General features: G+C 40.1%; 1 protein-coding gene across 4 annotated transcripts in view; it reads left to right on the top strand.

Annotated features, from left to right (window-relative positions):
* Positions 1-7,555: 7,555 nt before the first annotated feature.
* The window catches only part of LOC126336362 (chromosome partition protein Smc-like), a 69,251-nt gene continuing 64,196 nt past the window's right edge, over positions 7,556-12,610 (top strand). Inside the window, exon 1 of one of the 4 annotated variants that reach the window (XM_049999960.1) lies at positions 7,556-7,910. The gene's annotated coding sequence lies outside the window, so the exon portion shown is untranslated. Of the gene's footprint in view, positions 8,105-12,610 lie in introns of all 4 variants that reach the window. The other 3 variants (XM_049999958.1, XM_049999959.1, XM_049999957.1) reach the window with 3 other exon arrangements.

A 12,610-nucleotide genomic window follows, 5' to 3' on the forward strand; every position in this document is an offset into this window, starting at 1 on the left:
AATACTCGTTTTGTTGGCACTTCCCCCAATGATTTTAGAAATTCCCTTGTACCTTATTTGGTCCTAAATCGTCCAACGCTCTTTAAAATTCTGATTCAAACTGTGATGATAAAAACAAAACAGCACATAGTTGTGAATACAATTTTTGTTTAAAATTATATACACAGAGGTGACAAAAGTCATGGAGTACTTCCTAATATTGTACCGCATCTTCTTGCAGCAGTTCGACGTGGCATGGACTCAACAAGTCGTTGGAAGTCCCCTGCAGAAATACTGCGCCATGCTGCCCCTATTGCCGTCCATAATTGGGAATGTGTTTCCAGTGCAGGATTTTTTGCAAGAACTGACCTCTCGATTATGTTCCATAAATACTCGCCGGGAACCATGTCGGGCGCACAGAGTGGCCAAATCATGCGCTCGAACTGTCCTGAATGTTCTTCAAACTAATCGTGAACAATTGTGGCCTGATGGCACGGCACATTGTTATCCATAAAAATTTCATAGCTGGTTGGGAATATGAAGTCCATGAATGATTGAAAATGGTCTTCTGGTAGTTGACAATAACTGTTTCCAGTCAATGATCAGTACAGTTTGACCACAGCGTCCAGTTCACTCCATGTAAACACAGCCCACACCATTATGGAGCCACCACCAGCTTGCATAGCGCCTTGTTGACAACTTGTGCCCAGGGATTCGTGGAATGCGTGCCACACTCTCATTCGAGTACTTCACGGTTTTCCAGTCGTCAACAGTCCAACACATATGGTGATTCAAGGGTAGGCGCTGCAGGCGATGTCCTGCTGATAGCGAATGTATTCACGTCTGTCATCTGCTGCCATAGCCCATTAGTGCCAAACTTCAGCGTACTGTCGTAACGTATACGTTCGTCATATGTCGCACATTGATTTCTGGAGTTATTTCACGCAGTGTTACCTGTCTGTTAGCAGTGACAACTTCGCTGCTACCGGCCGTTAAGTGAAAGACTTCGGCCACTGCTTTGTCTGCAGTGAGAGGTAATACCTGAAATGTGGTATTCTCGGCACACTCTTGACACTATGGATCTCGGAATACTGAGTTCCATAACCATTTACGAAATGGAATGTCCGATACGTATAGTTCCAACTACAACTTCGCGTTAGAATCTGTTAATTCCAGCAGTGTGGCCATAATCACGTCGGAAACAATTCCACATTAATCACCTTAGTAATGCAAAGCCCTTTTATACCTTGTGTACGCGACACTACCGCCACCCGTATATGTGCGTATCGCTATCTTATGACTTTTGCCACATTAATGTATAAGAAGGAAGAATATATGTATATTGGGGAAATAGTTTGTCTGTTGGTTTAAATGCTCTGTTATCGTAGTTCGGACTAACAGCGAGAAACAAAACGAAGCAGCACATTCTCACAGCACAGCAAAACACATCATGTTCTTTCTCCGTGACGACTGAAAGAGAAAATCTGTGTATGTCCGTTTAAAGTAATGTGTAGCCGATGTTGATTCATTATTCTACTTTCTCGCAGTTCGTTGTAACAGATAATCTTTATATACCTGTTTAATAGAATGTCTCACATTTACGAATTTCGATCATCCCTCTTACCGAGAATTTTCGTAACGGTGTTAGACATCGACGAGTCGTTGTGTAATACCATATGTTTCAACATACATTTGTATGACACATATTGTTATTCGATTGTTTTATTAGAGTAGCGTATAAATATGAAGTAGACATGGGCGAACTGAAACACGTAACTGTTTCGTAATTGTATACGCCTACTTTTCTGCAGCAAGTGCGCTGCTTTTATGTCATGTGGCTGCCATATTTTACAATTGCCTGAGGTCAGAGTTTGTATGTTTGACATAGCAGATTTTGCCAAACTCGTTTTCCTGTATTCTAGTGCCTAATTTTGGTAGGTTTTATGAGTGATGATCTGCATGCGCTCTTGAAAAGGCATATCATGGGATATAATTTATTGCCGGCCGGTGTGGCCGTGCGGTTCTAGGCGCTTTAGTCTTGAACCGCGTGACCGCTACGGTCACAGGTTGGAATCCTGCCTCGGGCATGCATGTGTGTGATGTCCTTAGGTTAGTTAGGTTTAAGTAGTTCTAAGTTCTGGGGACTGATGACCACAGATGTTAAGTCCCATAGTGCTCAGAGCCATTTGAACCATTTGATATAATTTATTGAGATAGCATTCTGGTAAGCGAGGCACTGAATTAACGTTTATGAGTGTGCCATTCACACTTTTCTTACTCACAGTTAAATTTTCCATTGTTTTCGGTATGTTTCCTTGAAGTATAAAATCCAGACTAAAATTTAAATCAATTCATACAGTGTAATGCCTTTGTGATACCTATATCATGGTAGATGTGGCTCTACACCACTTATAATTCTTGTTAAGGAAGTTTGCTCGATGTGCAGGTTTACGGAGTTCCCTCAAGTACTCACAGCAAGCACATATATTATCATTTTATTACAAACTTCCCCAGGAAATCAGAGATGAAGTTAAGTTGCTGTTGAAACGTAATTTTTATCGTAGTATCTGAAAGCCAAAAACAAAAGTATCAAAGTACCGTTATTGAATTTCCTGAGAATGATCCAGGATACATAAGTATTAAGATGCCTATATTGTGTAATAACCAAACATAGGACATTTACTACACCCAACAATATAAATACATAAATCAGATAATTATTCTCGAACACATAAACAAACACACTCAAAAAAATTAAGCTCTCTGAATTGTGAGCAAAAACGTAAGTATCTTCTGCGTGCAACAAATCTGAGAAAAATGTTCTTGTAAGGTAGCTGCATGTAAGATTTAGTGGACTAAACAAAATACAGCCAAATACAAATTCAGTGCTCATTGGCCAGAGCAGAACAAAATCATCTGAAATTTTACTGTTTCATTTCTGAATTGATCTACTGTATCTATTCTAAGATGTACTTTGGAAATATCATTTTTGATACTTTTTAGTGTGAAAGACGGGATCGTCTTTGTGTTATTGTTTGCCCCTGCTTTGAATATATGCACTCACATGGAACGAACAGAGGTAGCCATAACACAAAAAGTCGTTTCATTATTTCAACAGCGAAGGAAACAACACATGATTTTGCTTCCACCATAACAATGGATCTTGTGATCTGTGTATCAGTGGCATCTTCGTATATTCATTAAGCTCGACTATAGTAGTTACGTGAATTGTATGTTATAAGAGATGTGTAACTTGACTGAATGTTTTCCGCACTTTTATTATTTTGAATGTGAATAGTGTGCGTTATTTTATGATTTGTTGGTGTTTATAAAGCATATTTACGCCATTTCGAAATAGGGCAGTCAATCAGCAACGAAGCTATATTTTCGGAAACCTTAACCTTCGCGCTGTTGTGTGTCAAAAAGATTTCTACATAGTTGAAAGTGTTTCTTGAAGTGAGATTTTTCAGTATCTGTACCGTGCCTGAATGTCGTCCGAGACAAAGCAGTATGAAAATTCACTGTTCGATGCAATTAGTCCGTTCCAAGGATAAGTGGGCTGAAACAGACTTATTTTGAAACAGCGATACAGTTTCTGTGTCTGGCAAGAGATCGAATCTGGTCCCGTTATCCGATACACCACTGTTTTGAAGCAGTGAAACATACCGGTTTCGAAACACTGCAGCAGTTCCACGTATCGATACACTGTATCGAAACATAGAAATAGTGACCAAGTCTAAATTCTGAAGTAAATCGGTCAAGAACTTTCAATATTTTTGCTAACAACTTTCCTCGCTTATACAGCAAACAATTAATAATTATAGACCATATACATTTAAAAAATATGTAGACCATGTCCGCCCAAACGTTTACTAGAGCCCCATATAAAAATTTGAAGTAAATCGCTCACGAACTTTCCGAGATGTTTTGTAACAACGTTAAACAACGACTTGTCAATATGTAGAAGTATAGGTAAATGTATCAAGCCATTTATACACCTGTATTGCCAAAAAAGAAGTAACTAGCACTAAGAAAATGAATCGGACATTCTCCTTTACGTAAATATATGGGTGCTTCTCTCCTCCCCCCTTTTCCCCGCTCTACCACCACCACCTGTCACCATCTTTCATCCACAACACTTTCGTAACACACACTGTACACAAATCTTCCTTTTGGGTGCCTTGGCGACCTTCTCACCTTAGCGCCCAAAGTGATTGTTGCTGCTTGTGGTAAGACCCTTATAGAAATCTCAAAGCTGAGGCATCTCTTTTGGCGCCGCAAGCGGCAGCTTGAGTCCCTTGTGCTATAAACTGTGCCTGGCACCCCCGTGCCCCGCAAACCCTGTCAACCTACCCCCCCCTCCCCCCTCCTTCCCGTCCACCCTCCCAGATATTAAGAGAGGTTTCTTACTGTAAACGATCGCTAGTTTAGCAGATCTTACTAAAATCAAGAACTACAACACTTTCATCTTTTCGAGCTTTAAGCGTCTGACTCGATGACAAGTGTGCTGCTTTGATCATTGGCACCTTGAGGAGTGCGACTTAAATTGCAACAAAACTTGACTTTAAAGATAGAGCAGCTCAATCACGATGCTTTGAGAAGGAATATTTTTTGGTATTCGAATATTTACAATTACGGCACTTTCATTCAGCGAAGAACCCTCTACAGTCTGGACTGGTTGTCTAGTGGCGCCTGAAAATTGAAAGACTGCGGGATCGAACTCCAGTCGGACCACGGAGTTTGCAGTCTGCGTTTTAACCTAGCCTTCAAGTCTCAAAGATTTGAGGAATTCCTGGAAAAGACGAGACGCACGTTAAACTATACGTTCCCTTTTTTCTGGTTGGATTACTGGAGTAGGTTACGGACTCGAAAGTCACCAAAGAGGCTTTCAGTGGAAAGACTTGGGTCAGGTCACTGAGGCACACGAAATTAATAGTACGATATTATTCTACATCTACATCTACATCCGTACTCCGCAAGCCACCTGACGGTGTGTGGCGGAGGGTACCCTGAGTACCTCTGTCGGTTCTCCCTTCTATTCCAGTCTCGTATTGTACGTGGAAAGAAGGATTGTCGGTATGCTTCTGTGTGGGCTCTAATCTCTCTGATTTTATCCTCATGGTCTCTTCGCGAGATATACGTACGGGAGAGCAATGTACTGCTTGACTCTTCGGTGAAGGTATGTTCTCGAAACTTCACCAAAAGCCCATACCGAGCTACTGAGCGTCTCTCCTGCAGAGTCTTCCACTGGAGTTTATCTATCATCTCCGTAACGCTTTCGCAATTACTAAATGGTCCTGTAACGAAGCGCGCTGCTCTCCGTTGGATCTTCTCTATCTGTTCTATCAACCCTACCTGGTGCGGATCCCACACTGCTGAGCAGTATTCAAGCATTGGGCGAACAAGCGTACTGTAACCTACTTCCTTTGTTGTCGGATTGCATTTCCTTAGGATTCTTCCAGTGAATCTCAGTCTGGCATCTGCTTTACCGACGATCAACTTTATATGATCATTCCATTTTAAATCACTCCTAATGCGTACTCCCAGATAATTTATGGAATTAACTGCTTCCAGTTGCTGACCTGCTATTTTGTAGCTAAATGATAAGGGACCTATCTTTCTATGTATTCGCATCACATTACACTTCGCTACATTGAGATTCAATTGCCATTCCGTGCACCATGCGTCAATTCGCTGCAGATCCTCCTGCATTTCAGTACAATTTTCCATTGTTGCAACCTCTCGATACACCACAGCATCATCTGCAAAAAGCCTCAGTGAACTTCCGATGTCATCCACCAGGTCATTTATGTATATTGTGAATAGCAACGGTCCTATGACACTCCCCTGCGGCACACCTGAAATCACTCTTACTTCGGAAGACTTCTCTCCATTGAGAATGACGTGCTGCGTTCTGTTATCTAGGAACTCCTCAATCCAATCACACAATTGATCTGATAGTCCGTATGCTCTTACTTTGTTCATTAAACGACTGTGGGGAACTGTGTCAAACGCCTTGCGGAAGTCAAGAAACACGGCATCTACCTGTGAACCCGTGTCTAAGGCCCTCTGAGTCTCGTGGACAAATAGCGCGAGCTGGGTTTCACACGATCGTCTTTTTCGAAAACCATGCTGATTCCTACAGAGTAGATTTCTAGTCTCCAGAAAAGACATTATACTCGAACATAATACGTGTTCCAAAATTCTACAACTGATCGACGTTAGAGATATAGGTCTATAGTTCTGCACATCTGTTCGACGTCCCTTCTTGAGAACGGGGATGACCTGTGCCCTCTTCCAATCCTTTCAAAATGTATCAAGACACAGTACGAAATTTTTGTATGCCATTCTATTAAGAGCGGATTGGATTCACGAATACACCTTCGCATGTTCAGTCAAATTAATTTACATGGCAATGTTATAGAGCTCTTAACCGCTAGATCGTGAATTCACAAGGTTGTTGTGAACATCGTACCTTCCACTTTGGAGAAAACATCACAACTTAGCTACTGCGAGAACCGACAATAAGGCCAAACATTTGGAGCATTTCTAATAAATCACGGTGAAAATATGGGGGGGGGGGGGGGGGGGAAGGGACCACACAGCTTGGTCGTCGGTCCCTGATTTCGTGGATAAAATAAATCGTACGGTAATATTCACCTCAAAAGACTTTGTGCAAACGCGAAGTCATTTTGACGTCACGCGCAGTATCGACCCCTGCAGGAGTTGCTATCGACTTTTGACATGGAAGAATATGAACGTTATTCCTCCTCGTTCCACTCGCAGCAATCTAAGTTGTCCTCTTAAGTTCCTGCCTAATTACACACAAGGATATTGCACATGTTCGGAAACAAAGAACCAAGTATTTGTGAAAAGGAAGAATAAGATCTTTATTGTTGCTCGTTTCAGTTGCAACAACTCAAGCTGTCCTCATAGTTTCCTGCTTAATCATACATTCGGAAACCGCCATTCGGAAATAAAGAGCCAAACATTTTTGAAAAGGAAGAATATGAATTTTATTGCTGTTAGTCTGAGTTGCAGCAATTAAAGCTCACTTCTTGGTTCCTGCCTAATCACTCACTGGAAAACACCAAATATTTATTTCATCTTGTATTCTCTAATTATTCTGAAATGGAATTACATAGAATATTGTAGAACGTACTTGTATTACACTTATAAAGACGTCCCGGATTGTTTTAACTACGTCAAGATGGGGAAAAATATGAGCACGTAGCGGTTTGCGTACCTACATACTTTGATTCCATAAACCACAACATTATTCATTACGCTAGCGCCTAGTCATGCGACTTTAGTCTCGTATCTCGGTTATTAAAGCATCTCTTATATCGTTGATGTGTTATTAACTGACATTTAATGAGAACGGCGCCGTGTTTGTGATAAATTTTCAATGCGCCGTCGCTTTAAAACGGCAGACTACAAGGTATAATACAAAACATCTTAATGTGCCAAAATGAATATGGCGCCTGCTGAGGTTGTCGATATTCCGTATGACGTCAAAATGACATCACGATCGCAGAAAGTCTTGTGAGAAGAGCTACGGCTCATTTCAGAGATATTACTACTCTATGGAGCTCACTACATTAAAACATACATTTCCAATTGTGCTAAGCGGTGTTCATGAAGCGTTTTTCACCCAGTATCTGTGACTTTTACCGTGTCGCGTATTTAGTCACAAACGAATGAGAGAGAGAGGAGGAAAAGGTCAGCTATTTATTCTTGTGACGCAGAAAGGCTATGGATAAGGATTCTTCTTTAAACTGTTTTGTAAACAACACCTTCAGTAATCACACGTAAACTGCACTATGCGTTTTTTTCTGACGAGAAAGTCGTCTGTTGAAAAATTAGTTTGGTTTCGTGACACAAGATGGTCTTCAGAAACATAGGAGCCTATCTGTTTATTTCTAAATATGGTCAGTATCAATGCTTGCTGTGGTAAGGTTAGAAACATATATCTTTGGTTGTATACATTTGTTTATATCTTTCCTTTTTCTTCCTGAACGCTTTACATATTTGGCTATACAAATATTCAAAATTCCAAGTATATAACTCAACATATAAAATATTTGTCTTCATACGGCGACGAATTTCTGTAAATTTATATCAGGTAAGGCATTACATGTTCCTTCTTTTATTTTTAATTGATTTAGAATTAACTTATGGGATACGAGTTTCTCCCTCCATCCTAAATGTGCAAGGTCTCACAGAATTTATTCGACACACGCAATTGGCAGAACAGCTCATTTAAAAATTACGTGTCAATTCATTTAATCATAAAATTAAAGCGATAATTAAATTGTAGCCTGCTGTCAGTGTGAGGACGACATTGCTGTTCCTAGGTGAAGCATTCATGTTTTTCACAGAAATCACTTTGCGAAAGAAAAGACCGCAAAGGGGAGAAAATAAATAAAAAGCTGCCGAATTGTTGTACCCATTTTGTGCATAAAATAGAAACAACAGCACGTCGAAACACTTGGAAGCACGAGGAAACCTGAGAGATCATAGCTACAAACTGCTGCGAGACAGTTTAAAGGAGAATCATTAAATATAAATTCGGAAAGTGCTAATGTAAGAGAGTGTAGAAATGTCATCGTTTTTTTCTTTCTGTTCACTGTGAGTTGTAGTTAAGGCAAGTATTGTCTACATTACAAAGTGTAAAATCATGGTCCTCACTGTCAATAATTTTAATAAGAAATGCAGGATGTATTATACTTAAGAATGAAAGGGTCTAACAGCTGCTTGTTCATTCAACACGACTGTAGCACCAGGAACATATTTCGAGAGGATTAATTTACTTATCCTATGTAAATGTATGGTAAAGAGCATTATTGTTGACACAGAAATATTATGCGTAAAATTTTGTGTATAACACTGGGGTCACAATGACATCAGTTGTTCAGTTAGTCATTGCAGATGGGTGAGAGGTGAGGTGTAGAATGGCAAAGATATATTGTATCAGAATATAAGGACGACTTGAACATATATTTCAAACTAGTTCTTCTTGCTATAATCGGACCGCAATTAGCTTTCACAGCAGATATCGCACCAACAATGCCAGAAAACATCTATCTATTTTCATTCAGACATATGTCCTGTATTATTGTATGTGCATGCTTCTAACTTCGTTAAATTCAATATAATCTTGTGGAGGAAATATGGTACAACAGGAAAATGATATAAATAGTGCTAATCAGATCGCAATCACGGATACTTAGTCTCTTTTTCGTTTAAACGGAGACATTCGTTGTTTTCTGCTCTGCGCATTCTTACCCTTGGAACTGCTAGTTTAAATCTCTGATCATTCCAACACGTGGAAATGTAGGTTGAAATGTTGCATGTCTCCACTGCTCGCAATTTATCATTTCGTCTAGATGCAGGTCACAATTCAGTTATATACTCACTTCTGTGCAATTTCAGCATATTAAACTTTTTTTCAGACAACTGTCAGCAGTGTCGGTATAGTTGGAGAGATGGATGTTACACATTGTGCTGTCTTTCATTTATTAACTACTGGTTTTGATCGTGAACCATCTTCACAGTAGGAGATATCAATTGTGACAATCTCACATGGCATGCACGTTATTTAACCAGCATGGCGTATACTGTATAGGTTAAATAACTTGTATGCCTTTTGAAGTTGCCACAATAGACATTTTTTTCACTGTGAATACGATCCATGATCGAAGCCGACAGTGAAGAAATGTATTGTAAGACAGCTCAGTGTGTATTATACATTTCTCCAAGTTCAGCATTTTCGCACTACAGTAGATAAGGTTCGAGCGGTGTATCACATCTCACAGAAATTAATTACATTATTTACTCTTTTCTCCGGAGATACCACAGCTTGCGCTTTATGCGCCAAGTTTTGCTGTGTGTGCTCAAAATTGATGTTGGATTTTCTCTGCCCTTGGACTGGGTGTTTGTGTTGTCCTCATCGTTTCATCATACTCATCATCATTCTTGACAGTGGCTACTTTGGAATGTGGAAAAGATTGGCTTGTGTAAAAATCGGGACCTTGTACGGGCGCTGATGACCGCGCAGTAGAGCGCCTCACAAACCAAACATCACGACTGATGTCTAAATCAAATGGCAATGCAGTTTCAAGCAAACACTCGAACACTTAGTGCCAATGCGAGACATGAAAATAGTGACTCTCAAAATCACAAATGCTGAATATGTTCGCATTACGTTTGGTTAAGGAGTTTGGGATCGTTTGAAATGTCGTTGATAACTGTAGCGACTGCCAGACTCTTTAAGAGTTTCCTCACGTTTTCAATGAAAGTCACGAGTCTGGTTCATTTTACAATAGAAGTAGGACAAGCACACGAAGAACATCAAAGCATACTTGTGTTCAACAAGGAAAACCATGACAAAAATTAAGTCAACATCTTCATCATTTTCGTCATCAGAGCGTGCAACACCTTCCCGTAAATGTACTCTTTTTTCATGTGTATTCCACCATCTCCAAGTGCTTTTCACCTTTCTACTAGACGAAATGCTTTTCTTTCGTCATCTGTTAGTAGTTGCGAAATGCGCTCATCCTCACAGTCTGTTTTCTGAGTGTTTGTCCCTTGTAGGAACACAACACAGATTTTTGAAGTAGTATCCAGTTGTCTTCAGTATGATCTCCCGATTCGTCGAAACAGAATCATCTGACAGCCTGACTGATTTGATATGATGTCTACCCAACCTAACATTAAGTGCCTCTCACTTTTTCTTCATGCTCGGCTGTTATCGGTTATTTCCCTTTTATTTCTGTGACTGTACTTTCTGACATATCGTAAACGTTTTTGAATAGTTTTGTTTAGATCGGTCAGTTCTGTCTGATTTCTGCCATTTTTTCTCCAAGTTCGAGACTTTAGTTAGGAAAACAAAAAACTTACGATTCAAACTATTGGCCATTACTGGCCACTACTTTCTTCCTTCTTTTCGGCAGTATACGAATTCCACGGCGTAAGAACTGGGGATGTTTAGGGGAGATTCATGATTCGATCCAGTGTGGCACTTGTTCATGTGATCGCAAGGCTGCTCAGCCAGACAGTGTGCCATTGATCGAAAAAGAAGGTAGTCAGACGGAACAAAGTCTGGAAAATACGGCAGTTGGGATAGGACTTCCAATTTCAATGTTTCCCAGTCTTTTTTTCACGAGTTCTGCTACATGTTATCGGGCATTGTCATGCCACAAAATCGCGTTTTCATACCTATCGCTGTATTGTGGCCGTTTGTCTTTCAGTGCTCGGTTCAAAGGCATAAATTGCCTTCGAAAACGATCCCCTGTGATTGTTTCCATAGGTTTCAGTCAGTAACTTCGAGAACCTTCTGTCATCCACCGCCGTGACGGCCATTGGTGTCAAAATCACCGTTCTTGATGCCTTGAAACCACTCTCTACACTGTCGTTCACTAACAGGTGCCCCATCATAGGTCATACCAGCTGTTTATGAGATTCGGCTGCAGATTACTTCACGTTGAATCAAAAAATTAAAAGTTCCTGTGAATGGCGAGGGCTGGGCTTGTAAGTTGGCATATTCAATCGAAAATAACTTTAGAACGCAATCAGAAACCGATTAATAGTTTGACAGCGTTATGTTTGTAACTGTCTAAACTTATTGTTTGAGATTCGGCGATCTACCACCTCCACTCTCACTCACCGCTACTGCTATCTATCGCGAACGCAGAAGCGGAGTTTTAGACTTAATATTTTTAATTCATTTCTCTACTTTATCAACTATCTCCTGTCGTCTGAAATTTTCTTCTGCGAGTCATCAAATGTGACAGAATGTGATTTATCCAAACACACAATTAAGAGGAGCGTTTAATGAAAATTGTATTATAAAAGTTGTAAATATAAATTATATTTGTAACAACATGCTAGTCACGTAAATAAGCTATTCAGTCAAATGTTCGTCATCAGAAGGTCTCACACATACGTTTCCAACAGAGGCTGGTAGTACAGTGACTGTACAGCGGACTTGCATCTTGATTAGTTCTTCAGTAACTTTCGTTAATAACAAAACACGTATGACCTGATGACTCTTTCATCCAACCCATGATCTCCTTATTTCCTTATGCTCATCTGGAATGAAGAACTGCTCTCTCTATATACTAACTTCCACATTAATAGATATGATTATCTAATTTCGCTTCATTTTCATACACACTCCACTGAGAGCAAAATGGGTGCTGGAGTTAAAAGAAATGATCTGGGGCAATTGACATGTCGGATTCGCAGAGACTGACATACGAAAGCAGTACAATAATTTTAGTATTGTCTGTAAGTTATCAGAATAACTGTGGAAATACTGGTTAATACTGAAAAATCCTAGAAGATTAGAGCTGTGTTTCGGACCTGAAGTCGTATGCGAAAACATTGAATTTTGCGGGTAACTGCTCCACGACTGTGGTGTCTAGGTACGTCTCACAAACCGCTCTCACAGCTTCACTTGCATCATTACCTCTTCTCCTGCCATCAGAACACCAGAAAATCCTTCTACAACTACCCACAGCGCGTTAAGGGTGTAAATGGAGGTATTGTCATCACTGGTATCTTGATATGTACCCGTTTCACAGTGTTAGCTGTTTTTTCTCTGTTTGTCTTCCCGCAGTCATGTGAC

This window comes from Schistocerca gregaria, chromosome 2 (genome assembly GCF_023897955.1).
Source record: "Schistocerca gregaria isolate iqSchGreg1 chromosome 2, iqSchGreg1.2, whole genome shotgun sequence".
Taxonomy (NCBI): Eukaryota; Metazoa; Arthropoda; class Insecta; order Orthoptera; family Acrididae; genus Schistocerca; species Schistocerca gregaria.